Here is a 25,946-nt window from a genome sequence, read left to right on the forward strand (position 1 = left end):
CATCCCTTATAATCAGAGAGATGCAAATTAAATCAACTCTGAGGTATCACCTCACACCTAGCAGATTGGCTAACATAACAGCTATGGAAAGTAATGAATGCTGGAGGGGATGTGGCAAAGTAGGGACACTAATTCATTGCTGGTGGAGTTGTGAATTAATCCAACCATTCTGGAGGGCAGTTTGGAACTATGCCCAAAGGGCGATAAAAAACTGTCTGCCCTTTGATCCAGCCATAGAATTACTGGGCTTGTACCCCAAAGAGATAATAAGGAAAAAGACTTGTACAAGAATATTCATAGCTGCACTCTTTGTGGTGGCCAAAAATTGGAAAATGAGGGGATGCCCTTCAATTGGGGAATGGCTGAACAAATTGTGGTATATGTTACTAATGGAATACTATTGTGCTAAAAGGAATAATAAAGTGGAGGAATTCCATGGAGACTGGAACAACCTCTAGGAAGTGATGCAGAGTGAAAGATGCAGAACCAGGAAAACATTGTACACAGAGACTGATACATTGTGGTACAATCAAAGGTAATGGACTTCTCCATTAGTGGCAATGCAATGTCCCTGAACAATCTGCAGGGATCTAAAAAACACCATCCACAAGCAGAAGATAAACTGTGGGAGTAAAAATACTGATGAAAAGCAACTGCTTGACTACAGGGATGGAGGGGATATGACTGAGGAGAGACTCTAAATGAACACTCTAATACAAATACGAACAACATAGAAATGGGTTTGAATCAAGAACACATGTGATACCCAGTGGCATTGCGCATGGTCTATGGGAGAGGTGGTGGGAGGGGAAAGGGGAGGGAAGAAAAGAAAATGATCTTTGTTTCCAATGAATAATGTTTGGAAATGACCAAATAAAATTTTTAAAAAAAAAAGAAGCTTCCATTTTAACAAAGGAAAAACAAAAAATAAAGAAACCCTTTGATACTTTCAAGGGTACAGCATTAAAACTGTGAACCAACTATTTGTATGATTCAATCATAAGTACTTAATAGTATTTCAACAATATGTTATTTCTTTATAGAGTAGTTAATAAATTAATCTTTATAAATGAATGTACATTTTTATATTGACTCAAGTATTTTATGCATTCTAAAATTATTTTCAATTATTTCCATTTCTGTATACACTTTTTGGATTTTATTATATAAAAATGCTATTCATTTTTGTGGATTAAATTTATAGCCCACAACTTGGCTAAAACTATTGTCTTAGGTTTTTTGCTATTCCCTTATATCATAGAGGAATCTTTATTTTACCAGTTAATAGGAAATATCTTAATTTTAATTATTATTTTAAATTTAATTAAATTTGATTATTATTGAAAGAGGTAGGATGGAATTTATTGAGATTGCTTTTATAAATCTAAGTAAAGAGCAAAAGCCTGGGATGCTGGCTCGTAAAATCTGTAAAACCTTGCTTCTCAAGCTTATTTATAAGGACTAGTGTCTGCAAGATACTCCCTCTTTAGGATACTCTTCTACTCTACAATGAATGTAGAAAAAAGTGAGTCTCCTCATTGATGCCAGAAAAGTGAGTCATTACTGTGCTTCAATTCCCCAACTTTATGTAGGGGGGCTGGGCTATAAATATAATTTGAGAGTATGCCAGAGCCTTTTAAACCACCTTTCTCTAAATAGCCCAAGATAAATAATTTCAGGCCTTGATTTTCAACTTCTATGTGAGCTAGGTATATAATTTTATTTTAGAAATGAGGAAATGAGGGAATAAAGCACAGAAGTAACTTGTTTAGTGTTAGCCAGCTAATACTGAAAGATCTAGGTCTCTTAACTTCTAATTCAGCAAACTGTTCATCCCCTCATGCTCCCTGTTCAGTATCCAGAAACTGAGTATTATAGATGCCCTAACTATATTGTTTTCTATAGTTAATTGATCATTCCACACATTTGCAATTTTACAAACATTCAGCACCTTCTCTGATCTAGTCACAGAAGGTGCAACACACAAAAAAGAGTAATTGAGCTCTCTCAATACTGTGACAGAGGCTGGCACTAGAGAAAAAGTGCCAGGCTGGAGAATGTGTGGAACTGATTACCTTGATGGGGGAGGGGCCCCAGGAGGGGGGAATCTGGAGGAGGATAAGATTCTGCCTGGTAGAGCAGTTTGTCTCTCAGTCTGGAGAAGCCAAAGAGAGAAGGTTAAATAAGACTTTCTCCTGAGGGTTACCCACCTTTTCCTGCTTGTGACTGGAAATCCTTACCCCTAACATTTCCCAGTTGAAAAAGACTGTTGAAGAAAAACCTGAGAAAAGGCATTTTAATCTCTGTCAGACTTTACCTCAGCTCCTGTTGCCCTGGGAGGCCAAACCCAGGGTCAGCCAACAAGATTATCTCTCAGAGGGCTCAGGCTGCCAAAGCCTGAGCTCCTCCCAACTTGAGGAGGGAGGGAAAAGGGTTTTAGATAGAGACAGGAACCCCTTTTTCCCACTTTCCTTTCCCATTCTTTCCCCTGCCAGTTATTCCTTTGAATTACCCTGATGGAGTTAAGTGAAATCAAAGTAGTTATGTTTTCCCAAGGCTGTGAATTAGGTGTGAGTGAATAGATCAAGGGGAGAGACATCTTCCTAAGAAGAAAGGATTTGGTATCTAGTAGTGGAGGGGGGACAAGAGGGACAAGAGTGAATCTGGGAGAGCAGCCATAGCTAAGGAGGGAAAGCAGAAGGGGGAAAATCTTCAAACCCCCTCTCCTCTCTCTGAGCCAACCCTAAACATCAGCTATCCTCTCCTAGGTTCTGTTCCCTTTACCATCCCAAACCTTTTCTCCTTTACATCTGTTGTCTCCCTTGAACCCTGCTTTGAGAAGGGAGGTTCTCCACTCTTTTCCTTTTACAATACTGAAAGACCAAACCTTTCATTCACTACAATACTAATATAAAAATCATACTATTGAAATCTTACCCTCCCCAACCCCCAATTAAAGTTCCATGTCCTCCATGCAAGTGAAAGAAGTGAAGAAAGACTTTGACCAATGACTAGTCTCTTCAGCGCCTGACTCTCCACCAGGAAGAAAACGTTGTCTTCTCTCCAACTGCATGGATAACAGATAACTAGACATTTGAGAAGCCAAAAGGTATACTCTGCCACAGACGTAAGATGGTAGAAAAGATTGTACTCCTGAGATAGTGGGTGCTAATGTACTTAAACATAATTAATTATAAGAAGAAATTAAGGTATTTTCAATGTAGGAAATAAAATTATTTTGAGGAAGCAGTATGGAACTTTTTGAGGGCAGTTACTGTCTTTTGCCTCTCTTTTACCACCAGTACAACCTGCTAGATACATAGTACATACTTAATAAATGTTTGTTGACTGACTGATTGACTCTGTAATTAGAGGACCTGAATTCATGTCCTTGCTCTGGTCACTATCATCTGTGTAACCCTGGGCAAGTCACTTAACTTTGCTAGTTATTCATTTCTTCATTTGCAGAATGAAGAGATTGAACTAAATAGACCCTGAAGGAGGATCATATGAGAGCCCAAGGCTAGAACCCACAGCAGATGCTTTTCCAAAGAAAATTAGCCTCTTGGACTTCCGGTTAAGATGGCGGCTTAGAGAAAGCTAAAGCTCAGATCTCCGGAAAACCCTTCCCGACCAATCTCAAACGATAAGCTCCTAAGGCGCCGAAATTCAAAACGATTAACAGCACAGACCCTGGGAACCCTCCTCCTGAACCTGGACCCGGTTCAAAAGGTACGGCTCCCCTTAAAAGCCAGAACCCGAGATCACTCGGACCTCAGGGGTAGGAGCGCAGAGTCCAAGGCTCCCGGAAGCCGCAGCCCGGCCGGCTCAGAGAGCAGGGTCCTCGGAAACAACAACCCTCAGGGCCTTCTACAGTCCCGGTGAAAGTTACTGCCTGGGGCTTCCGCTGCAGAGAGCTGGTCAAAACAACAGCAACCCTCAGGGCGGGCAAGACAGCCTCACGGGCTGGATCCTGCTATCCAAGTCTCAGTGAAAGTCTGTGCTCTCGGAGCTTGGGGAAGCGGCAGCCCATCCCCCCGCAGGCCGACGAAACAGCCTCACGGCCAGCGATTCTGAAGGCAACTTCCGGAAAGCGAGCCGGGGGGAGAGTGTGGCCTCGTGGTCCGACCCTTCCATTCCAGTTCCAGTGAGGCATATTCAGTTCAACCCAGGGAAAGCCCATAGAACTATCTGCCCAGGACTGCCTCTGAACACCAGAAAGAGACAAGAAAAACTAATCCTCCACATTCAGAGATGACAAACTCCACAGAACCACAGAAGCCCCAAAATACCAAGAAAAATAAGAAGAAAGGGGCGACTTTGGACACATTCTATGGAGCCAAAATACAAAATACAGAGCAGACAGAAGATAATATAAAAGAAAATGCTCCAAAACCTTCCAAAGGAAATGGAAACTCTCCACAAACCTATGAAGAATTTGAATCAGAAATGACCAAAAAGATGGAAGCCTTCTGGGAGGAAAAGTTGGAAATAATGCAAAAGAAATTCACGCATCTACAAAACCAGTTTGACCAAACTGTAAAAGAAAACCAGGCTTTAAAGGCCAGAATCAGGCAGCTGGAAGACAACGATCGTGTAAAAGAGCAAGAATCAATAAAGCAAAGCCAAAATACCAAGAAATTAGAAGAGAACATAAAACATCTCACCGACAAGGTGATAGATCTGGAAAATAGGGGGAGAAGGGATAATTTAAGAATAATTGGACTCCCAGATAAGCCAGAAATAAACACCAAACTGGACATGGTGATACAAGATATAATCAAAGAAAATTGCCCAGAGATTCTAGAACAAGGGGGCAATACAGCCACTGACAGAGCTCACAGAACACCTTCTACACTAAACCCCCAAAAGACAACTCCCAGGAATGTAATTGCCAAATTCCAAAGCTATCAAACAAAAGAAAAAATCCTACAGGAAGCCAGAAAAAGACAATTTAGATATAAAGGAATGCCAATCAGGGTCACCCAAGACCTTGCAAGTTCTACTCTGAATGATCGTAAGGCATGGAACATGATCTTCAGAAAGGCAAGAGAGCTGGGTCTCCAACCAAGAATCAGCTACCCAGCAAAATTGACTATATACTTCAAAGGGAAAGTATGGGCATTCAACAAAATAGAAGACTTCCAACTTTTTGCAAAGAAAAGACCAGAGCTCTGTGGAAAGTTTGATACCGAAAATCAAAGAGCAAGGAATACCTGAAAAGGTAAATATTAAGGAAAGGGGAAAATGTTATCTTCTTCTTTTACTCAAACTCTCTTCTATAAGGACTACATTTATATCAACCTATGTATACTAACATGTGGGGAAAATGTAATGTATAAATAGGGGGTAAAGAAAGACCAAATAGAATAATCATTCTCACACAAAGATTCACATGGGAAGGGGAGGGGAAGAAAACTCCTATAAGAAGGAGAGGAAGAGAGGGGGGGGGGTTACTTAAACCTCAATCTCAGGGAAAGCAGCTCTGAGAGGGAAAAACCTCCAGATCCATTGGGACCTTGAATTCTATCTTACCCAACAAGGGTAAGGAGAAGGGAAAACCAAGGGGGGGAGGGGGAGAGGGAGAACAAAAAGGGAGGGTAAGAGAGGGGGGAGGGGGAGGGAACAAAAAGGGAGGGACTAAAAAGGGAAACATCAAGGGAGGGGACAAGGGGGACTGTTTCAAAGTAAATCACTGGACTAAAAGGTAGAGCCGAAGAAGAAAAGGTTAGAATTAGGGAAGGCAATCAAAATGCCAGGGAGTCCACAAATGACAATCATAACTTTGAACGTGAATGGGATGAACTCACCCATAAAACGTAGACGAATAGCAGAATGGATTAGAATCCAAAACCCTACCATATGTTGTCTTCAAGAAACACACATGAGGCGGGTTGACACCCACAAGGTCAGAATTAAAGGATGGAGTAAGACCTTCTGGGCTTCAACTGATAGAAAGAAGGCAGGAGTGGTAATCATGATATCTGATAAAGCCAATGCAAAAATAGACCTGATCAAAAGGGATAGGGAAGGTAATTATATTTTGTTAAAAGGGACTATAGACAATGAGGAAATATCATTAATCAATATGTATGCACCAAATAATATAGCACCCAAATTTCTAATGGAGAAACTAGGAGAATTGAAGGAAGAAATAGACAATAAAACCATACTAGTGGGAGACTTAAACCAACCATTATCAAATTTAGATAAATCAAATCAAAAAATAAATAAGAAAGAGGTAAAAGAAGTGAATGAAATCTTAGAAAAATTAGAATTAATAGACATATGGAGAAAAATAAATAGGGATAAAAAGGAATACACCTTCTTCTCAGCACCACATGGCACATTCACAAAAATTGACCATACATTAGGTCACAGAAACGTGGCACACAAATGCAGAAAAGCAGAAATAATGAATGCAGCCTTCTCAGATCACAAGGCAATAAAAATAATGATTAGTAATGGTACATGGAAAACCAAATCTAAAACCAATTGGAAATTAAACAATATGATACTCCAAAACCGTTTAGTTAAAGAAGAAATCATAGAAACAATTAATAATTTCATCGAGGAAAATGACAATGGCGAAACATCCTTTCAAACCTTTTGGGATGCAGCCAAAGCGGTAATCAGAGGTAAATTCATATCCCTGAATGCTTATATTAACAAACAAGGGAGAGCAGAGATCAATCAATTGGAAATGCAAATGAAAAAACTGGAAAGCGATCAAATTAAAAACCCCCAGCAGAAAACCAAATTAGAAATCCTAAAAATTAAGGGAGAAATTAATAAAATCGAAAGTGATAGAACTATTGATTTAATAAATGAGACAAGAAGCTGGTACTTTGAAAAAACAAACAAAATAGACAAGGTACTGGTCAATCTAGTTAAAAAAAGGAAGGAAGAAAAGCAAATTCACAGCATTAAAGATGAAAAGGGGGACAGCACCTCCAATGAGGAGGAAATTAAGGCAATCATTAGAAATTACTTTGCCCAATTATATGGCAATAAATACACCAATTTAGGAGAAATTGATGAATATATACAAAAATACAAACTGCCTAGACTAACAGAAGAGGAAATAGAATTCCTAAATAATCCCATATCAGAAATTGAAATCCAACAAGCCATCAAAGAACTTCCTAAGAAAAAGTCCCCAGGGCCTGATGGATTCACCTGTGAATTCTATCAAACATTCAGAGAACAGTTAATCCCAATACTATACAAACTATTTGACATAATAAGCAAAGAGGGAGTTCTACCAAACTCCTTTTACGACACAAACATGGTACTGATTCCAAAACCAGGCAGGTCAAAAACAGAGAAAGAAAACTATAGGCCAATCTCCCTAATGAATATAGATGCAAAAATCTTAAATAGGATACTAGCAAAAAGACTCCAGCAAGTGATCAGAAGGATCATTCACCATGATCAAGTAGGATTCATACCAGGGATGCAGGGCTGGTTCAACATTAGGAAAACCATCCACATAATTGACCACATCAACAAGCAAACTAGCAAGAATCACATGATTATTTCAATAGATGCAGAAAAAGCCTTTGATAAAATACAACACCCATTCCTATTAAAAACACTAGAAAGCATAGGAATAGAAGGGTCATTCCTAAAAATAATAAACAGTATATATCTAAAACCAACAGCTAATATCATCTGCAATGGGGATAAACTAGATGCATTCCCAATAAGATCAGGAGTGAAACAAGGATGCCCATTATCACCTCTACTATTTGACATTGTACTAGAAACACTAGCAGTAGCAATTAGAGAAGATAAAGGAATTGAAGGCATCAAAATAGGCAAGGAGGAGACCAAGTTTTCACTCTTTGCGGATGACATGATGGTCTACTTAAAGAATCCTAGAGATTCAACCAAAAAGCTAATTGAAATAATCAACAACTTTAGCAAAGTTGCAGGATACAAAATAAACCCACATAAATCATCAGCTTTTCTATATATCTCCAACACAGCTCAGCAGCAAGAACTAGAAAGAGAAATCCCATTCAAAATCACCTTAGACAAAATAAAATACCTAGGAATCTACCTCCCAAGACAAACACAGGAACTATATGAACACAACTACAAAACACTCGCCACACAACTAAAACTAGACTTGAACAAATGGAAAAACATTAACTGCTCATGGATAGGACGAGCCAATATAATAAAAATGACCATCCTACCCAAACTTATTTATCTATTTAGTGCCATACCCATTGAACTACCAAAATACTTCTTCACTGATTTAGAAAAAACCATAACAAAGTTCATTTGGAAGAACAAAAGATCAAGGATATCCAGGGAAATAATGAAAAAAAACACATATGATGGGGGCCTTGCAGTCCCTGACCTAAAACTATATTACAAAGCAGCAGTCATCAAAACAATTTGGTACTGGCTAAGAAATAGAAAGGAAGATCAGTGGAATAGACTGGGGGAAAGCGACCTCAGCAAGACAGTATACGATAAACCCAAAGATCCCAGCTTTTGGGACAAAAATCCACTATTTCATAAAAACTGCTGGGAAAATTGGAAGACAATGTGGGAGAGACTAGGAATAGATCAACACCTCACACCCTACACCAAGATAAATTCAAAATGGGTGAGTGACTTAAACATAAAGAAGGAAACCATAAGTAAATTGGGTAAACACAGAATAGTATACATGTCAGACCTTTGGGAGGGGAAAGGCTTTAAAACCAAGCAAGATATAGAAAGAATCACAAAATGTAAAATAAATAATTTTGACTACATCAAACTAAAAAGCTTTTGTACAAACAAAACCAATATAACTAAAATCAGAAGGGAAACAACAAATTGGGAAAAAATCTTCATAGAAACCTCTGACAAAGGTTTAATTACTCATATTTATAAAGAGCTAAATCAATTGTACACAAAATCAAGCCATTCTCCAATTGATAAATGGGCAAGGGAAATGGATAGGCAGTTCTCAGATAAAGAAATCAAAACTATTAACAAGCACATGAAGAAGTGTTCTACATCTCTTATAATCAGAGAGATGCAAATCAAAACAACTCTGAGGTATCACCTCACACCTAGCAGATTGGCTAACAGAACAGCAAAGGAAAGTAATGAATGCTGGAGGGGATGTGGCAAAGTAGGGACATTAATTCATTGCTGGTGGAGCTGTGAACTGATCCAACCATTCTGGAGGGCAATTTGGAACTATGCCCAAAGGGCGACAAAAGAATATCTACCCTTTGACCCAGCCATAGCACTGCTGGGTCTGTACCCCAAAGAGATAATGGACACAAAGACTTGTACAAAAATATTCATAGCTGCGCTCTTTGTGGTGGCCCAAAACTGGAAAATGAGGGGATGCCCATCAATTGGGGAATGGCTGAACAAACTGTGGTATATGTTGGTGATGGAGTACTATTGCGCTAAAAGGAATAATAAAGTGGAGAAGTTCCATGGAGACTGGAACAACCTCCAGGAAGTGATGCAGAGCGAGAGGAGCAGAACCAGGAGAACATTGTACACAGAGACAAACACACTGTGGTATCATCGAACGTAATGGACTTCTCCATTAGTGGTGGTGTAATGTCCCTGAACAACTTGCAGGGACCCAGGAGAAAAAAACACCATTCATAAGCAAAGGATAAACTATGGGAGTGGAAACACCGAGAAAAAGCAACTGCCTGAATACAAAGATTGAGGGGACATGACAGAGGATAGACTCTAAATGAACACTCTAATGCAAATACTATCAACAAAGCAATGGGTTCAAATCAAGAAAACATCTAATGCCCAGTGGACTTACGCGTCGGCTATGGGGGGTTGGGGGGGGGAGGAAAAGAAAATGATCTATGTCTTTAACGAATAATGCTTGGAAATGACCAAATAAAATATATTTAAAAAAAAAAATTGTGGAACTGAGATTTCATGGCAAATAAAAATACTCTATCATCTTAATAAAATCATCATGTGCAAGTGAAAAAAAAAAAAAAAGAAAATTAGCCTCTTGAGGTAAGGATAAGGGACCATTTCATTTTTTTGTTTTGTTTTGTTTTTGCCCCGTCTGTAACTGGAACATAGTAGGTGCTGAATGTTTGTGAAATTGCATATTTGTTGAATGATTCGTTAACTAAAGAGAACAATAAAGTAGATTAGTTAGAGAGAGTTAGTTATCATCAACTAGAAAGAATAATATTCCTAGCCCAGAGAGGAAGGGATCAAGGCTTTGAAAGGAATTGCACCTTGGAAGATAGAATAAAAAGCTTAGAATCATTAATAGGACCCAAGTGCTTCACTGATAGCATAACATGTTCAAAGACTTACAGGAAAGCACTTAGATTTTTGATGAAAAGAGAGCTCAGAACTCTACATTCAGTGTTTTAAAGTTGCTTCCAGTGTTGACAGTGTGATTTCTATATTCCAAGACACGTCTTAGTCCTGACCTCCTTTCTCTGTTTTAAGGTCCTATTTCTGCTCTGACAATTTACACTCTAAATTCCAAGGTTACAACCAGCTGGGAAATTCCAAGTTTCTTACAAACTCTGTGCTAAGGAGCCATCAGTTTCTGATACTTTAAATTCTGTGTTTTAAGGTCCTTTCCAGCTCTACTATTCTTCTCTAAGGCTATTTCTGGTTCAAACGTATTATATTCCATGTCATAAGGATACTCCCAGTTCCAACATCCTATATTCCATTTTTTAAAAAATAAAAACCCTTATCTTCCACCTTAGAATCAATACTAGCTATTGGTTCCAAGGCAGAATTTTGGTAAGGGCTAGGCAATGGGGTTGAATTACTTGACCACAGTCACAGATATATGAAGTGTCTGGCGTCAGATTTTAATCCAGGACCTCCCATCTCTGGGCCTGGCTCTCAATACACTGAGCTCCCCAGCTGCTTCCTCTATATTCCATGTTGTAAAGAACCACCTATCTCTAATGTTAAAAGATTCTATTGTAAGTGCAGCCAGTCCACTCATTTCTCTGAACTTCTATCACAATTGCTTGTCAATATATTACATAATATAGCATTAAAGATTTTGTAATTATTCAATTAAATTGTCACAGTTTAAGCATTGAGACATAGTATAAGACATTGTTTCATATTTTTCTGAATTCCCTTTAGTACCTAGTATAGTCCTGGGTATATACATAAATTTTGATCATGAGAATAAAGACTATAGGCTACTTTATAGGATGTCCCAGTAATGGTTCCAAATGAGAGTCCCAGAGTTCAAGTAAACAATCCTTTTTAATAAAACCATCAAACAAGCTCCAGGTAAAAGACATTCTATTAGGAAGCAAAAAAAAAAAAAAAAAAGAAAAGAAAGCTACTATCAAGGAAATTAAAATCAATTAACATGGTTCCCTAAAGGACTCTGGAGCTACTCTGTAAAAGTCCTAAAACCATTTTTATCTTCTCCTTGCTCCAAAGAGCCTTGGAGCAAAGTTATCTCAAACTGACTCAAAACTCTTTCATAGACTTTTTTATTAATAATAGCCCAGGTTTGTGTTTGGGAAAAATTGAAAATTAAGTGTAATTTCTTTAGTTCCACTAATGTCCTAGGCCACTACATAAGGTTTTAAGAGCATCTCAGTACTATAAAGGAATCCATCATATTTCAATCAGCTTAATTTTTTTCAGCTCATATAAGTGGAAAGAGCATTGTAGAAGGCCTTGGTTGAATCTCATCCCATTTATTAGTCATACAACCCTACACAGGTCAATTTATTCACTTTATCTGCTTTATCCTGTTTTTCATCTTTAAAAAGGAGATGGAAGGGTAGTTTGGATTATAGGCTTTAAAATCCCTTTCATCTATGGCTCAATTAAGTAATAGATTCCATTGTCCAGTTCATATGTTCTAAATCATCTATGAAGTTAATCCAATGCATAAGATTTTATAGAGCATTTTTAAATTTACTAATAACAATAGTAAGTTATAGAAGTCCTCTTACATATTTTTTATCTTATTTATTTATTTAATTTAATATTCAGACCAATAATATTAGGTATTTCCTATTATTATTGCTATATTACAGTTGAGGAAAACAAGGTGAACAGAACTGACAAGAAAAGTTAAGTGATTTCCTTAGGGTCATTCAGCTAATCCATCATGCCACCTACCAACCTAATAGACATAGCCTGTGTTTCCAAAGGTCAGTGTCATATATCTTCATTTTCTTCATCTGAGGATTTCCTTACTGGTAATGTGAGGCAATCAACTTTCAAGAGCTTGGAATCAGATCCATCAGCAAAACACTCATTATTCTAAAACTTGATGTGCCTACTGTATACATAGTACTCTGTGCTAGACCAATTGAAAATTGTTTTATCAATTGACACAGAATAAAATACTAAAAATTAATCTTGAAGGCTTATACTAAATTTACAAGCATTTTTAGTAAAGAGAGAATAAGGGAGAAATAAGACTTCTAGCCTTTCTAACTTAAGTAGGATGAGGACCTGTATAATTGAAAATCTGTTGCCCTAAAAAAGAACTACATTTATCAGTTCAAACACCTGCCTTACCACCACCAAGCTCGGTACAGGAAGTAAAAAAAGCTGGGACCTTCCATGTCCCAGCCTAATATCCCCTATCTAAAGTAAGTATGTAATGACAGGACTCCTGGGAAATGTAGTTCTTTTTGGGGGTAACAGATTTTCAATTATACAGACCCCGATTCCAGCCCAATGTGGTCCTCTCCCCATGCCCAGTCAGCCCTGAGAGAGGTAGTGAAGCAAAAAAAGTGACAGCTTCCCATGCTGCCTTTTTGAACCTAAGCTCCTCTCCCTGGATCCTTCCATTGGCCAATGACTTTCATGTGACATACTGTCTAGCTTCTGTGGTGCCAACAAAGCATCATGTCATGCCTGTATCAGACCATCTGAGACATGACTCTGGTTCCTATTGTGAGATTTAAAATGGTTGATGTCTTAAACTATAGTGAGTTAAAATGGTGGAAGATATAAATTGTGATAGATATAAGAGAGGGTGAGTAAATTTGACCGCAGAAAATATGCTTCACTACAGTGTCTTGGTTTTAAATCAAATATAAGGTGGTCGCCAGGGAAATATTCCCAATTATTCAAATACCCAAGTCAACTGGGTTTTATAAAGATTTTAATTAATACAAATGTGGAATTAAAGAAAAGAGAGAAAGAGAGAAAAAAGGAAATAAGTATGAAGGGCCTCAAGCCAATATGGCCTAGACCTGAGTCTTAAGAGAGAAATCAGTCAGTTTTTTAACACTCACCACAAGATCTGCCTAAGCAAGGATTCTAGTGACACCAGGCCAGCTCCATCTCAGCTGACTTCACCAGAGAGCCTTCTAGCCAGAGACTGTTCCAAAGGGCCTCTCTCCAGAGCCTCCAGAGGGACAGAGTCCCCTTAGAGGAGCTCCAGGGAGACCTCCTTAGAGATTGTCCTCCAAGAGTTTCCCTTCTCCAGAGCCTCTCTCAAGAGATTCTTCCCAAGTGACCCTCATCAGAGATCCTCCAAAAGGATTTCTCCAAAAGGATATATCCTCAAGAGATTCTGCTTTTTCTTATATAGGGGTTTTTCTCCCATGTCACCTCCCCTAAGTCCCTACATCTACCAATCACTGTAGACACTTTCCAAAAGACAGCCCATTTTGAATTCACAGCTGAGTAGATTAATCTCTTTAGTAAGTCAGAAAAAAATGCTGCTGTGTCGACTAATTTCATTAGTAAGTCTGAACCATTGAAAACACAGCTGAGTCAACTAATCTCATCAAGAGAAAACTTGCCTGACCCTTTTAGGTACCTAGCATCCCATTGTATCAATTCTAAAAACAGGCCTGGCTCAAAGAACTCCTTGCCTTATTATAAGCATGGGTCCAAGTACTTCCATTGTTTAGCAAGTTTTCTCTCCTAAAGCAGTCTTAAGTATGGGTAAAGTAGGGGTCCTCCCATAGCAAGGAGTTTTCTCCCCTAAAGCAGTCTTAAGTACAGTTGGAGTAGAGGTCCTCCCATTTCTGATCCTGGCAAGTTCTCACATCAAAATGGGGAATGTTTCTCAGTAGGGAATTTGTTCCAATTAAGAATCCCCTGATGGGGAAATTTTTAGCATTCACAAGTCTGAGAGATTTCAAGATTTACACTATGTTGAATCCTTCCCATATGGAGATCCCCTAGACAGATAATTCATGCAATTCCTTGCTCTGATTCTTTAGGAGGCCAGCATTTAAAGTCTCCCCAATTTTGGTTGTCTTGGAGATTAACATGTCAATTTCTCCAGTGAATCATTTCACATATGGAGTCTATACATTTAGAATTTCATCACCAAGATGCATAAGAGCTCAAAAGATATTGTACATTTCATGGAGAGAGTTACTAGAATTTGGGTAATAAAAAAAAAGAGAAGGGGAGTGAAAAATGATTGATAGGTGCATTGACAAAGAACCATTAGGGGACATTTCCTTTTTTGGCATAAATGCTTACAATCAGGAAAACAGAAAACTCAAACTACAACACCCCCCCCCCATTTCAGTTAATTATATCCAAAAGTTCACTCTGAATTTCGTAATGAACTGTTTGATTTCTGCAAGCATCCTTACAGCATCCTCTCCAGAAGATCTGCTTTCCTGGTCCACAGTATTGGCAATTATCTTTTCCTAAAATTGCTTTAAAAGATCCTAGACTTTGAACTTTTAGGATAATTACACAATCCCTGCCCCTTAGGGTGATATACAGTAACAGTAGAATTGACAAAGGATGTGTAGCTAAGATATAAGATAGATTATTGATTTTTTAAAGCATTAAATAATTAAATATTTAAATAATATATCAATCAATTTTCCAAAAAACAAGAGAAGAGTGTCACACAGTTAGTGTCTGAAGATGAATTTGAACTCTGGCCTTCCTGACTCCAGGACCAATGCTTTATCCACTGCGCCACCTTAGCTGACCAATAAATGTATAAGAAAGAATAAAAATAGGTCATCAAGAGACAAAAAGTATTTAATGAGATAAAGTATTGGTTGATCAGGAAAAGAGAAGGAGTGAGTAGAGTGTACACCTGCATTAGCCTGAAGGCAAACAGAGGAAGGAGAGTAATAGTTTAGCTTCTAAGAAAATATCATAAATAAGATAAGAATAATCTAAGAGAGGGACTCTAATGGAGAGGAGGAGAGAGATGGAAAGTACATGTCACCTCAGAAAGAGAAATTAAAGAGAATCATGGATACATTTTACCACAGGGATGCCAGTGTATATGTAAACCAGTGGGGAAAGGCAAAAAAAAAAGTATGCTTCCTAAGTGTGTATTCTACTCCAAGAGAGAAAATGTATGGATACATAATGATTGTCAATTCCCAAAAGTGGTAAGGGGGAAAATGAACTATAGATCTAGAAACAGAACATATTGACATTAAGTATGATAACTGATCATGATAAGTACTAACATGTAGGACACAGAACGACTCAGAATTCATAGTGAGTGAGTCCCAGAACTTATCACAAATTTTTTCATAGATTAATATAGGCACAATAGAAGGTACCATACACAAACACAAAAACTAAAATCAAAATAATAGCTAAAAGGATGTAATGAGAACTTCAAATTAAACAAAAATTAGATTGAGGATTGAATACAAATTTACAGTGATGTGAAATTCAAAATAGAAACAAAAGGCCATTAAAATGTATGTAAGAATCCCTGAAGGCTGAATATTGACAACTTTAAAATGTAATGCTATCTACATTTTATCAGGTTTTTATTTATTTCCTAAGTGTATCTTAATTCAGATCGATCAGATTACACTCAGTAATGCTGTGGGCTACATGAAGAAATTGATGAAAGAAAGAATAAGCCTGAATGGGAAGACAGAATTCAAGAAAATCTAAAAAGGAATGAAAATACAAAAGATGGTCAAACAAATAAAAACTCATTGGAAAACAACTTAAGATGTTCTAACTCAAAAATCAAAAGATGAAGGTGATAAATATCTTTGTTTCACTGAAATTCAACGTTTAAATGGTCCCTACTAAGTATGAGACACCACACTATGTGCTATGGATGCAAAACACAGATTGAAAATAGTCACTGCACTGAAGGAGTATACATTCTTCTGGAAAAGGGATAGCATGCTCACAAGTAAATCAATAAACATATAGAGTAAGTCTAAATCATTTGGGGGTGTGATATAATAATTGAAAGAATCAGGAACAGCCTCATGTAGGAGGTTCAAATTTTGTTGGATTGTGAATGGAGCTAGAAATTCCAAGGGATGGAGGTGAGGATGCCCCTTATTTCAGTCTTAGGTGTCAGGGAAAAGCACTTTTGCAAAGTCCCAAAGACAGTAGAAAAAATGTTAGGTATAGGGAAGAACCAGTTGGCCATTGTGGCTAGACTGTAAAATGCTTGAGGGAGAGTAATATGAAATATGTCTTAAAAGATAGGTTTGAATTAGATTCCAAAAGGTCCTAAATGATAACAAAGGAGTTTGTGTCCTTCTAGAGGCTATCTGAATCTGCTCGAAGAGAAAATTGACTTAGTCCTGATAAATTTTGTCAACTATGTGCATAATAGATTAGAGAGCTAGATAGATAAATAGATATGAGACGTGGGAATTAAGGAGATTAAGTAGGAAATTATTGCAGGAGTTGAGGCAAGAGGTAATGAAGGCCTAAAGTAGGGTTGTGAAGAAACAGCTACACACACACAAAAAAAAGATGGTGATGTACTCAAAAGAAATAAAGGTGTTAGAGAGTGTTAGTGAGAGGACTGGATTTAATTTATTCCCTCAGGATGGAAATGCCATGTCCTAAAGTAAGAGAAAATCACCCTTTTCAGGAGGCAGAATAATTCAGTAAAAAATACAATGAATTAATGGTTAGAGAATTGGGTTTGTATCTGACTTCTTACATGTATTACCTATCTGAACTAAGACAAGTCATTTAACCACCCCAGGTCTCCGTTTCCTGTTCTATAAAATGAAAAACTTAGATTATGTAGTCTTTCACATCCTTTCCAGTTCTAAAGCTATAATCCTGTGAAGACCGTGCTAATTAACACAATGAAGACTGTGTTATTAAGAAGAAGGAGTGCATAAGACAGAATTCACAAGGCATTAGCATATATTGTAACAGATGTAGTGCCAAAGAAAGTGGCAGAATCAGATGCCACTGACATAAAACAGGGATTGGCAGCAACCCAATATTGCACAGATATTTTAAGCTATATTTTAAGCTGCCTCTCATCATGTCACAAAGCAGGTATCATTAACCTAAGCCTACTCTGAATTTTTTGTGTCTTTCCTTAGTACTTCCTCAAAAAAGCATTGTATACAACCTGGTGGGTGATGCGGACCTTCAAATCTTGTGCTCATCTATTTAGGGTTGGAAGCAATTTTAGTGTACATCTAGTCTAAACCTTCATGTTACAGAAGAGAAAATTGTGACATAGAAATGTGAAGAAACTTGCATAAGATTACATAAAATAAGCAATTCATTAAAAATTGAACTAAGTTTCTCTGGGGAAAACAATTCAAGATTCTTGCCACTGCCCCACATTCCCATGATAATTCAATTGCTATTTCTTTAGTACTTCAATGTAATGTGTATGCAACATTTAATATCTCTAGCCCCTCTACCTTTCTATTTTAAAAAAAAATAATAGAAGAGATCTATTTTCTTCCTTCCATCTCTCAGCCCATGGGGAAAAATGATCAATTTCTTATAACTAGATGTACTCAAAGAAAACATTTCTCCAGTTGCTATATATAGCAATCGTATGTCTCATTCTATACACTAAATGGATTACCTCTCTGAAACTGATAGTATGCTTCATCATTTGTCCTCTGGCATTATTATTGTTTTGAACACAATATTTTCTTTCAAAATTATTTGTTTTTATAGTGTTTATTATTGTATAAGTTGTTTTCTTTTTACCATTCACTTTTCAACTATAAAGTCTTCAGAATTGTTTGCTTTTATAACATTGATGCTATAGTAAAATTGGTTCTTCTGATTCTGCTTAACTCCCTCTGAATCAGTTCATAGCATCTTTCCATGCCTTTTTTAAATCATTTTCCCTTATTTCTTATAGCACAATAATATCCCATCACATTCCTATACCACAACTTATTAAACCGTACCGCAATTGATAGATATGCTCTTAGTTTCCAGTGTTTTGCCACCACCAAACAAGGTGCTTTAAATATTATTTGTTCATAAAAGACTTTTTCCCCCTTTCTTTGACCTCTTTTGGGTTTAGGCCTAGCAAGGTATAAGGACAGACATCGTGTAGTAACTTTTGGTATATAATTCCAAATTGCTTGCCATAATGATTTTACCCTCTCAAAGGTCCACCAATGGGGTATAAATGTGCCCTTTTCCCCACAGTCTCTCTAACATTCATAATCCATTTTTGTTATCTTTGCCCCTCTATTGGGTATGAGGTTGAATCTTATAATTTCCTTAACTTGAACTTCTCTGATTGGTAATGATTTGGAGTATTTTTATATGATTATCAAATAATCTAGGTTTCTTCTCTGGAGAATTTCCTCTTAATATCTTTATTTTTTTTAAAACTTTTACTTTCCATCTTGGAATCAATACTATGTATTGGTTCCAAGGCAGAAGAGTGGTAAGGGCTAAGTAATGGGGGTCAAGTGACTTGCCCAGGGTCACACAGCTAGGACGTGTCTGAGGACAGATTTGAACCCAGGACCTTTCATCCCTGGGCCTGGCTTTCAATCCACTGAGCCATACAGCTGCCCCTTTCTTAATATCTTTAGACAATTTATCAGTTAGAGAATGGCTCTTTTCCTTATAAATTTGAATTAAGTTCCTTTATATTTTAGAAATGATATCTTTATGACAGTTTTTTAAAGATAGAAACTTTGATCAACTCAATGACCAACCACTATTCCAGAGGATTAATAATCATGAAACATGAGATAGAGAAGTATTTGACCAGATAAGGAGATGATGAACTCAGAGTGTGTTTTCAACTATATTGTTGTTGTTGTTGTTGTTGTTGTAGTAGTAGTAGTAGCATAGCTAATATGAGATTTTTTTGTTTCACAATAAATGTTTATAAAGGTTTGTTTGCTTTCTCAGTGATGAGGAAAGAGAAAGTGAGAAAGGAAGAAATGGAAGCATGAAATAAAATTTAATTTAATTTTTTAAATAGAAGTGAACCTCTTAATAGAAAATTTTGCTGCAATGATCTTTTTCCAAGTTATTTCCTCCTTTCATCTTGGATTCATTAGATTCATTTCTGCAAAAAATTAATTTTATATAATCAAATTTTCCTATTTTATCAGTCTTTGAAGATATTAAGTATCCATGATCACAAACCTCACAATGTTATAGATAAGATTTGAACCAAATCTCCTGACTTCTCCATTTTGTCTCATCATGAGAAAATACTTATTAAAAAATGAAACATAGAATCCCTAAACCTGTGCTAGTTGCTGAGGGAAAAAAAATTCTTTTAAAGAATAGCAGTCAACCTGGAGAGATAGTGCATATACATAGATAAGTAACAATACTGAAAGGAATATTTTAACTGGCAAAAGAATGGTTCTGACAAGAATCTCTGACTGTAAATGATCTCTTTGCCAATGATGAGTAAGTCTCTTTAGGTTCACTAAATCTCATCTCTACAATGAGATTTTTTAAAATAATTTTTCAGTCATATTCAATTCTTCCTGATTCCATTTGAAGTTTCCTTAGCAACGATATTAGAGTGGTTTGCATTGTCTTCTCCATCTCATTTTATAGATGAAGAAACTGAGCCAAGTAGGGTTAAGTAAAGTGCCTCAGATCACACAGTGAGTAAGTGTTTAAGGTCCAATTTGACCTCGTGAAGATGAGTCTTCCTGGCTTTAGGCTTGGTGCTCTACCCAATGCATCACCTATCTATTCATCACTAGATTAAGCTTCAAGTATTAATAAAGTATATCAAATCTAAAAAATCCAATATGAAATCATTGAACACTAAACACTTTGTTTCATTCCAGGCTTGTGCTCTCCCTAAGAGTTTTGACTCTTTTGCTTCAGCGTAAAAACAGCCACTGAAATGAAAACCAGGGAGAAAAAAATATTGTATCTGAGTATTTGAGAGTCTTGCTAAAAACTACAGTTAGAATTTTTGATGGCAGTACTACTCAGTTTCCTTCTGTTATTTGGCTATCAACCTAAAAGTTAGAGGTTGAAATAATGGAAAAACAGAGGAGAACCATGGATAGATTAATATGGGTTGGAGGCAATTCATGATTCCTTCTACTGTAGGGTTGCTTCTTTTTCTTTTTCTTTTTTGAGGGGATTTTATTTTCCATGATAAAGACTCAAGTAGGAGGCAGTACCTATCCCTAATACTTACTTAATAGTAGAAGCTAAATTTTCCTCTACATGTTGTTCAGCTATGTCCAATTCTTCATAACCCCATTTCATGTTTTCTTGGTTAAGATACTATAGTACTATTCTCTTCTCCAGCTCAAAATGGGATAAGTGGCTTTCCCATGGCTTTTTTCCATGAAGAAAGGTTTGAATTCAGGAAAATGGCTCTTCCTGATTTCAAGCCCAGTGCTCTATCCACAGAGTCACCTACTTGCCCCTTTTCATGTGCATGTGCCTATATGATATTGTATATGTGAATATATATTTATATATGCATACATGTAGATGTAATACCTAAGGTTAACTATATATAGGTGTATAGATATAGGGAGAATGCAACATCTACTCAACTGTTACTCTTATTTAATGGCAGAAGTCATATATTATACTTCTCTGAACTCTCTGAAGTATCTTTTCTATATTAGGAACTCTAAATATACCATTAAATTAATAAATTGATGAAATCAAGAGGATCTTGGAAAATCCCCCAAACTAAAAAAATCTCTCACCAAAAACGTATTACTAATATAAGAAATATCATCATGATTGCTATAGTCCTTTGGTTTAAGAAATTTTTTTCTCCTGTTAAACACAAATAGTCTTTGAAGAAGAAACAACAGACCTGAATTATTTAGAATTCATTAGTTTCATTCTTAAATGAACAGATACTCCCTAGGTGAGAAAATGATTGAAAGTGAGATGCAGAAGTGAGGCGCTTACTGCGGGGAGAGGTGTAGCTGAAAAGAATGAGACTCAAGTGATGCTGGAGCTAGAAGATACCTCAGGAGGTACACGAGAGCTTTGTTGAAGTAGTAGAAGAACTGCCTTGGAGCAAAATGTGACTTGTTTAGGTTTTCTCCAGAAAGAATATTTTAAAATAAGGGAAAATAAGTAGTTGTCCACCTTCTATTTAAAAACTTGAAGAGATGGAGAACTCACTATATTTCATTTGCAGTCCATTCCATTGTGAGTGGGTTTAGGAGGTATTGTATGAAATCCCCATCCCTGTGGTCTTTAAGCAAATGTTCAACAAACACTTATTGAGGATGCTGTAGAGATTACTATTGCCTTGAGAATCAGAATAGATGACCTTTAAGATCCTGCCAACTACTGGGGTTTAATTATTCTATTGTCCTAGATCATCAAATCTAGTTTCTTCATTTTGCAGTGTAGTAAATTGATGTCTGGATATAGATAAGGGACTTACCCAAAGGCATACAATGGAGGAAACTGACATTAATCCCATTTGCTGAATTTCAAGGTCACTATGCTTTCTATGTGGGCAGGTGATGAAAAAATATTTTCCCTCTATATTTTTAAAAGAGCCAGTTTTTCTGACTACTCTATTTTTTTCCTTCTTTTGAACAGATGCATCACTTTTTTGTGGAGGGAAAGATTTAAAGATGAGTAAAGCCTTTCTTTGGGAGAATTATCAGCTTTCCTTATTAGAAATCATTATCTAAGCCTAAATAGATGGTTCCATGATGATGGAACCAAAATGTGACTTTTAATTACCCTCTCACCTCTACCAGTGTTCATACAGACATAAATTCAGGATATTATTTTTATGTCTTCTTGAGAGGAAGATGTTACCAGCAGAAGTTTTTCAATAGATTTCCCACCATTATTTCAAAATGCTAATTCTATTTTAGTCCATTTTCTGAACTTGCAAGGACAGTTATTATTCATAAAATGTAAGTTTTTGAATTTTGAATTTGATGTTAGAGTAAAAAAATCCTCACCATTAGGATTTCAATAAGACAGAAGTTTATAATACAGTACTTTGGGAGGATCTGTTTTCCTCAAACATTCCATTTCTTTCCATCTTAGCTGTCTCAACTTGCAAGCTATAATAGATAGGATAGTAAAATTGCAAAAATTTATAAAGGATTTTAAAACATAAAATAAATAATGTAGGAGAGTTCTTAGAAAATAGCATATAGAATATTAGAGTTAAGGCATCTTAGAATACGGAATGTAAAATATTTTAAAATTACTCATGTCAGTAAAATTTTAGTAATCATTTTTTACCTTTTGTTGTTTATGTTCTCTCCCTCCTTCCAATTCTTCTTCTTTCCTTAAGATGGTAATATAGTATAGGTGGTGCATGTGTTATGATTCAATACATATTTACATGTAGATGGTGTTGTGAAAGAAAATACATATTGGTTACACTAGAAAAAGTTCAAAAAATAAGTGAAGAATGATATGTTTCAATCTGCAGTCAGACTTCATCAGTTGCTTCTGTAGTGGTGGATAGCATTTTCCATTATGAATCCCTTGGGCTTGTCCTGCATCTTTGCATCACTGTTAATAGCTAGGTAATTCACAGATCATCATTGCCAGGAGCCATCAAAGACCACACTGTTTGACACAGTCCACATGGAAACTGGGGACTGCAAAACAGCCCCCAGGAAGGATGGAAACACGCACTGAACCCCCCCCTCAAGTGACTTTCCTTATTAACATCCCCTTGTTATTGAAATTGCTATGATTATTATTCTTACTTAGCCCCAGGAAAAATAGATGAGAGCAACATACTTGCAGGGTTAATACAGATGTCCCACTCTGTCCCCATAGGATATTACTAGGAGAGCCCACTTATAAAATTAAACCTAAGGATTCCTATATACCCACTTAGATAGGGCCCTCTTGTCTAGGCATAAAAACTTCTGGCAAATCTATGCTTTGAATTCCCTAACCTATATCAGGGTCATGTTGATTCTACCCTTTCATCCTACACTTAGAACAATGTTTCATTGAATATGTCCCTAGGCTTCCTGTCTGTTGTTAGGTTCTATGGAAACATGTATGTTGAGAATGAAACTGCGTGTCAAGTAGATATATGATCATGAGGGTATAAAACAAAGCCAGGCCTCAGCCAAGGTGGAGTGGTTTATCCTGTGAAACCTGTACTGTGGGTTGAATGTGAAAGCTTTCTCCCATCCATCATTTTGCTGACACTGTCCCACCTCCAAGACCCCATTCCCTGTGGGAGGCTGGCCCTCCCCACAGCAGGTCATCATACTTTATTGCCATTATATTTTTTCTTTTTTTTTTAATTTTTATTTGGTCATTTCCAAGCATTATTCATTGGAAACAAAGAACATTTTCTTTTCTTCCCTCCCCTCCCTCCCACCACCTCTTCCATAGCCCAGGCGCAATTCCACTGGGTATCACATGTGTTCTTGATTCAAACCCATTTCCATGTTGTTGGTATTTGCATTAGAGTGTTCATTTAGAGTCTCTCCTCAGTTATATCTCCTCCATCCCTGTAGTCAAGCAGTTGCTTTTCATCAGTATTTTTACTCCCACAGTTTATCTTCTGCTTGTGGATGGTGTTTTTTAGATCCCTGCAGATTGTTCAGGGACATTGCATTGCCACTAATGGAGAAGTCCATTACCTTTGATTGTACCACAATGTATCAGTCTCTGTGTACAATGTTTTCCTGGTTCTGCATCTTTCACTCTGCATCACTTCCTAGAGGTTGTTCCAGTCTCCATGGAATTCCTCCACTTTATTATTCCTTTTAGCACAATAGTATTCCATTAGTAACATATACCACAATTTGTTCAGCCATTCCCCAATTGAAGGGCATCCCCTCATTTTCCAATTTTTGGCCACCACAAAGAGTGCAGCTATGAATATTCTTGTACAAGTCTTTTTCCTTATTATCTCTTTGGGGTACAAGCCCAGTAGTGCTATGGCTAGATCAAAAGGCAAACAGTATTTTAGCACCCTTTGGGCATAGTTCCAAACTGCCCTCCAGAATGGTTGGATTAATTCACAACTCCACCAGCAATGAATTAGTGTCCCTACTTTGCCACATCCCCTCCAGCATTCATTACTTTCCATAGCTATTATGTTAGCCAATCTGCTAGGTGTGAGGTGATACCTCAGAGTTGATTTAATTTGCATCTCTCTGATTATAAGAGATGTAGAACATTTTTTTCATGTGCTTATTAATAGTTTTGATTTCTTTGGATGAGAACTGCCTGTTCATGTCCCTTGCCCATTTATCAATTGGAGAATGGTTTGATTTTTTGTACAATTGATTTAGTTCTTTGTAAATTTGAGTAATTAAACCTTTGTCAGAGGTTTTTATGAAGATTGTTTCTATTGCCATTATTATATACAACCTTTTCCTGGTTCTGCTGGACCTTAAAATCTACCTTATTTAAATCTCTCATTTTAAACATGGTAAAACTAAAAAAGTAAAGAGTCTTGCCCAAGATCCTGCAGAATATTAAAGGAGGAGGTGCCTAAACTCTAAACTAGGCTAAAACCCAGATCTTCTAATGTCCAGGTCAGTGTTTTTGCTTCTATATTGCAATAATTTTCTAACCAACTCTACTAGATGTAGGTGTCTGTGTATATAAGTGTGTATATATCTGTGCATACATGCTCACAGGCATTGTGTGTTTCTGCTTTGTTTAATTTGTTAAATGGTTGGTTTTTTCATAGCTATTATGATTTGATCGAACTCAGTCTTCTTATCGGCATGAAATGCAAAAAAATATGTATTTCACTAATATTGCATCATTTTAAAGCCAATATTTTTCTTCATTAATAGGAATTATTGTTAGAAAAATATATTATGATACTGAATTATTTTTTGTCGGAACCTGGGGACCCAAAAGTTTTCACAGGCAGGCTGGCAACTAAGGCAAATCTTCCCTCCATTGATTATCTCCTATGTATCCTGTATAGTTTGTTTTTTATGTAGTTGGTTGAATGTTGCCTCCACCATTAGATTATGTGGACCCTGAGAGCAGGAACTTTTCCTTTTCCTTATATCCTTATATCCTTATATCCTCAGTGCTATCAGCATGGCAGATACTTAAACATTTGTTGACTGACTGACTACTGAGCTGGAAAATTTTTGAATTCATAATTTATGCCAGGCTGCATGTCTCTCATCCAAGGAACAATCTACACAAGTTGATACAGGGATAACAAGAGAGTTGTCCCCCATTGAATAACCATGTCATGTTATAGAATCAATATGTTAAAACATAATAAATCCCAATTCAGTGTTTACTATCTGTATGACTTAGGATGAGCCACATAATTTTTATGAGTCTCTACTTCTTCATTTATAAAGTGAGAATATTAATTGTGCTACAATTGAACAATTGAATAAGTCATGGAAAGGACTTCAATCTGGCTTGTAAGAGCGAAAATATTTGCAGGGATGAAACCATGCTCGAAAGTACTCTAGTAAATCAATTAATCACTAGTATCAGGGCTACAGGGCTATCGAAAATGTTTGTTAAATGCCCACAGTGTTCTACGAATTGTTCCAGGTTTTAGGGGACAAGAACAATTTTTAAAAAATGAAACAAATGTTAGCCTCAAAAGGGCTTTATGTTCTGATGGGGGAGATAACAAAGATATGTATAATTATATATAGAAAAAATACAAGCTGAATATAAAATAGCTAAATACTATTAAAGTTGGTAAGTTTAGTTTAAATAGTCAAGTTTAGAAGGGAAGACATGCAATTTAAGGATCAGAAAAATTTAACAGAAGGATATGTTTCAGATAGGTCTTGAAAAATAAAAAAAGGGATTCT

Source organism: Monodelphis domestica, chromosome 1 (genome assembly GCF_027887165.1).
Source record: "Monodelphis domestica isolate mMonDom1 chromosome 1, mMonDom1.pri, whole genome shotgun sequence".
Classification (NCBI taxonomy): domain Eukaryota; kingdom Metazoa; phylum Chordata; class Mammalia; order Didelphimorphia; family Didelphidae; genus Monodelphis; species Monodelphis domestica.